Genomic DNA, 5,228 nt, shown 5'->3' with positions numbered 1-5,228 from the left:
AGGCTTGTGGGAACGGGTGAAAACAAACTGAACTCATTTATCCTCAATATAATATACACCCCTCTTATTATTCTGCTGGATGGTGTCAGAAATGACAAGAAATTTTAATTGAACACACAGACCAGTATGGTGTGCACAAACACTCCCCCATTTCCATCGTGCATCAGCTTATGCTTTCAGTCAGTTGAAATCAATACAGATTTTGTATTATAACCACACTCAGACACACACACATAAAACCCAGCCAGCATGCAATGGAGACAACAGCAAGAATACATGGTAGAGCTGGGGGGTGGGAAAAAAATAATCTTGACAGGGAACTACTTGGGGGGAAGAGAGCTGGAGGGTCAGGTAAAGCAGGTTTCTGCAAACCCACCTTCCTTAATTTCTAACAAACCAAAAGTAGGTAATCCCCCTGGATTTGCAAACTGCAGAACGCAGAGCTCAGATTGCTGCCTGAAAAGGTAACATGCAAAACACTTTAGGGGTTATAGTTAGAAGAACCTTTGGGACAGGAAAATGAAGTTATTTACCTATTTTACAGAAAATCAACCATTTTTCCCTTTTTGGAATCTGACACTTAAAGCACACACAAAGAGATGAGGATTTAGCTGTTTCCGGAGGAGCTGGTAACACCAGAAAGACATCAACAGGCAGTTTTGTGTACGAACAGGTAGTTTGTACACACATACACATGCTTTTATTCATATGTATGCATGCACATGGATAAATAACTACTGTAAGCTTTCTGAGCAGAGCCCTACGTGATTCTGAGCCTGCCCACTGTTGTTACACTTGTAACAATAAATATATATAAAAACTGACTATAGAAAAGCGCAGATATTCGTTACATACAGATTGGAAGAGCAGCGCTGCACTTGGAATAAATCACCACGGCTCAAGTAATTCCCTTGTATCGTTCAGCTGACAGCAGCCATCTAAAAATTCATTAACTCCAGCCAGTTTTGAGGAACACCCCCTGCAGTATCCACCGCTGAATTTAATTAAGTGCAGATATATCATTGATTTACAGTCCAAATAATCGTGGTCCCCAACAAGCTTTGAAAAATGACACATTTTTATGACTTCAACAAGGCTGCTTCATGCTGGGTCAGGTGAACAACTTTAGTTTTCTCCTTTTTTGCCTTTATGAAAATCTTGACATGACTTAATGGAGTGTGAAATGGAAGAGCTCCAGGGATGGGGCTGGCAGGGCAGTAAGCAGAGAAAAGAAGGCCTGTGGAAGGATTATTTATGGGCTTTCTCTAACAGATGAAATTTTCCTTAGACAGGAAGAAACACTGCAGCTAAATACTTTGTTTTCATGGAAACTGTGCACAGGGAATAGAATTCGTGAGGCTGAAGAAAATAAGAACAAGTGAAAAGAGGAGGATGATAAAGAAGCAATCAGATGCTCGTGATCTCCAGCTGCTCTTGCTTTACCTAGCTAACCACGGATCTGCCCAGTTTGAAACCAGTTTTATTACCGAGTTACAGCATGCTATGTCATTGAGAAATGCATACTGAGCAGATGAGGTACCCAGCTGTACCTGCATACTGGCTAAGAAGCAAATGACTGCAGAGGAGATATCCAGATCCTTGCTCCTTTCTCCAAAGGGTACTGCGTTGCACACTTCATGGAAAAGGAAAAAAGTGAATAGCAAGCATGTGCTTAAGTCCCCATCCCCATTTGACATTCTGTCTCCAACTGCTAAGGACTGTAGACTCTCCAGATATTTGCAATGCAAATATGGGATTTCACATGACAAATCCAAGCACACTCACGGGACACTAAGCAAGGCTGGCAAGGGGAGAGCTGTGCTACGGCCGAACTCTCACTCCCACCTGCCTCACCTCATTTTCAATACCTCACTCACCAAAGCCAAACCTGCAACAACCACTGCAACCGAGACGGAAGGAAGCTTATCAGAACAAAAAGCACTAAAAAAAGTGGTTCATTTTGAACTAGTATCTTCCTCAGACCTCTGACACTGTGATTTAAATATCATAGCATGGGGTATGAATGATATAAAGATATCCGCAATCACTTCTTAATTTTCAGGGTTGCAATAGTTTTCAGGGTTAAGCCCATAAACCTCCAGAACGAATGAGTTTATATGTCAGCGAGAGAGAAGTACACTTAGAGTACAAGGGGGGGAAAAAAAGCTTCATAGAATACAAGGGTAGGAAGCAAGAGTGTAAGAAGTAAACTCCAACTGAATATTTTCTTTATAATCACAACCTCAAGCTAATGCCTCAGTAGTTAAGTACAACTCAACTACAACTTGAAAAGCACCAGAAAAAAACCTTTCCATTTCACTCCTGGAGGTTTCATGTGAAAGGAGATTCACTGTTAAAGAAATGTTGAAAACACACTACAGAAGAATGATTTAATTTGAAAACTCTACTTATAGTTAACTGGACAGGTTGAATCCGTATCAGGAGAAAGCAACTTTTTCCCCTGGAAGAAAGGTAAAAGCAGCAGTTAGTGGGACTGAACATGCAAGGCTGTGTGGTTTAATGGTTAAGTTCACCTGGACTCAAGCTTCTTGTGTTTTACTCTGCCACACAGACAGGACACAGACATCATATTTTCAATAAATCCCTGGGAAAAAAAAGATATCTAAATGGAAAATCCTGGGTTCTAAACATAGCTCTGGCTGGGAAACATCAGGGCTGGAAGTTGGTGAGTGCTGCTCTTCAAAAACTTGACCATTAAGTCTCAAGGATCTCAATACCCTTCAGAAAATGGAAGTGTTTCCATTAAACACTATTAAGGGTAAATAAAAATTACTGAGGTTTCTTGAAATAATTGAATGTGATCCAATCTGATGGCCCAGGACTAAAGCAAAATGTTCAGCAGAGTGCTCTAAAAAGCATGAGAGATTATATTTCACTTCTCAAACTAAGAACACGTGCAGTTCAAAACCTGTTTGATTTCACATCACAGCTAATAGTCACGCTTTTTTTTCCCCTCTCCTCTATAGCACGCCACTCATTACTTCAAAGCACTCATCTTTGGAGCACAACCAAAAGCTTTTAAATTTGCGTGAAAAAATATTTGCCTCCCCCCAATTATGATCATCTCTGGTACTCTCTTTGGGCTAAAGTGTTTATGAAGCAAGGTAGAGCCTCTGTAAACTATTTTATAAGCATTATTCATCACTGAAAATGTTTACTTTGTTTTCCAAATAGGAGTAGTAATACAGGGAGGCTCATATTTTGTTTTTGAGACCTGCATTTCCATAGCAGATTAACTGGTGTTATTTTTTTAAAAACATCAATGTCAAGGGTAGAAAGCCAAAAGAATTAAAATAACAAAATGGCTGGTTGGAGAATGGTTATTTATATCTATTTCTACATAAGTTACATTTCTGTGAGCTAAGAAAAAAAGAGAAGAAACAGAATTCTTAATTTTTTGTCAGATCCGAGCAGCACTGTGCTACTTAGAAGCCTCAAGGCACTCAACCTAAAAAACCCAAAGCATAAGGCACCTCTTCCTAATGGGGTGATGTTCAGAGGAACTGGAAGGCTGTGACTCCTATGGAAATCACTGGGAACAGCTTGTTGTGTGGACAGTCAGGGTGCTTCAAACATGAGGTCCAGACTAGCCCCAAATCAATCTCCTGTTCCTTTCGTCTGTTAGCACCTTGTTGCCATACTTTAAATAGGAGGCAGAGCAAGGGCTTCTATCAGGAACTTATTTCTCACCTTAAAAACAAACAAAGGAGAGTTTTCCACATCGCCGCCTTCCACAATTTCACTGCAAGTCTCTGGCTATTTGACATTCTTCTGAAAGCTCTGCCATCTTGAAGCATGCCACTGGATAAGAATCTCTGGAGAAGAAATGTATTTAAGAAATACATTTCTATTCTTCAGTTGATTTTATTCTCCTGTCATGAACTTTAATCCAGACTTGTAATTTAAGGCCACAAAGGAAAAGATTTCTGACTCATGAATTTTCATTGCTTGGGGCTGGCAATTGTGGCATTTGGTGACTCTGATAATTGTTTGGATTTCAGGTCCTGAACAAGAAAGAACAGAACACAAGCTCCAGCATCATGCAGTCATTGGTTCCTAATTAGATCTTCTCTTCCAAACACAATTAACTTTGTGCAAAATGGGATAACAAGTCATCATAAGACCAATGAAGAAAACAGTCCCACAACTAACCACATTTTTGTGGTTAACCCTATGTATGTTAGCAGCTCACATTCCTAACCAGCACTACCAGGCACTCCGGCAACTCAGACATGCTATCTGCCCCTGAAATACCCAGGAATCTGTCTTGAGGAGTCACCAGCCATACTCAAGTTCACAGGTTTCCTGCTTTTCCACTGGCAGCTTTGACAGAGATATAGCCAAGATTTCAGTTGAAGCTATTTGATTGTATTCCCACAAATACTCCTGGACCCTGAAACTTAAGATCTTAACTGATCACAGACTAAGCATGTGGCTCCAGAAAATCCAGCCAGACAACTGCTTTCCTATTGCCTACCCCCTCCCAAAGTGAATGGAGTACTCATCTGCTTTAGGAAGCCGTGACATCCAATTAAAGATGGGAAGTAACTGTTAACTTGTTCGACAGAAAGTCCAATCCTAGTGTTTTGCAGTTAACTGAAATCATGTTCCATACTGAATCAGTTCTAAAATGTTAACAGGACACAAGAACCATGCTGTTTCTCAGAATTTGCCAGTCCTTTCACTGTGAACTGGTATCGACTGCTATCGACTGACACAGAGGTATTCCAACTAACCTTTCCCACTACTTATTTTCCAAGAAGGAAGCATCTTACACTGACCATTATCCAAGCCTAGGTGCCCCAGCACTATGTGAAAGGGAACTGCAAAGGATGGGTATGGGATCTCCACATTAGGTCTTCTCTCATGTGCAGAATTAAAGCCAAAAGCGCTTGTGTGCAACAGTTTTCCTCCACTTTCCTTCAGGGAACAATAAATGCTTGTGCAGTCCTGATGTATGGAGACACTTTAGGAGCTTGAAAGCAAAAGCACACAACATGAGATACACCCCGAGAAGACAAACAGAGCATAAACAGTTCAAAGATACTTATTGCAGGTCAGCAACTCCTTTGAATGAGATTTAAAACCCACACTCTTTAGAAAGTCTCTGAAATAAGTGCGACAGGACTTCCAGCCTCACATCCTCAAAAGCACCACACAGGCTGGTATCACTGCCATCGAGTCCACAGAGCACGCGCGTACCCTGA

General features: G+C 40.8%; 1 protein-coding gene across 8 annotated transcripts in view; it reads right to left on the bottom strand.

Annotated features, from left to right (window-relative positions):
• SGSM2 (small G protein signaling modulator 2) overlaps positions 1-5,228 on the bottom strand; it is a 57,131-nt gene that overhangs the window by 37,602 nt on the left and 14,301 nt on the right. Inside the window, exon 1 of one of the 8 annotated variants that reach the window (XM_035889384.1) lies at positions 3,712-3,740. The exons of the other annotated variants lie outside the window; for them this stretch is intronic. The gene's annotated coding sequence lies outside the window, so the exon portion shown is untranslated. Of the gene's footprint in view, positions 1-3,711; positions 3,741-5,228 lie in introns of those variants that run through there. 8 annotated transcript variants of the gene reach the window in all.

The sequence above is a fragment of the Egretta garzetta genome, unplaced genomic scaffold (assembly GCF_000687185.1).
Source record: "Egretta garzetta isolate BGI_Z169 unplaced genomic scaffold, ASM68718v1 scaffold120, whole genome shotgun sequence".
NCBI lineage: Eukaryota > Metazoa > Chordata > Aves > Pelecaniformes > Ardeidae > Egretta > Egretta garzetta.
The sequence above is the reverse complement of the archived record's forward strand: the minus strand, read 5'-3'. Positions and strand labels throughout refer to the sequence as shown.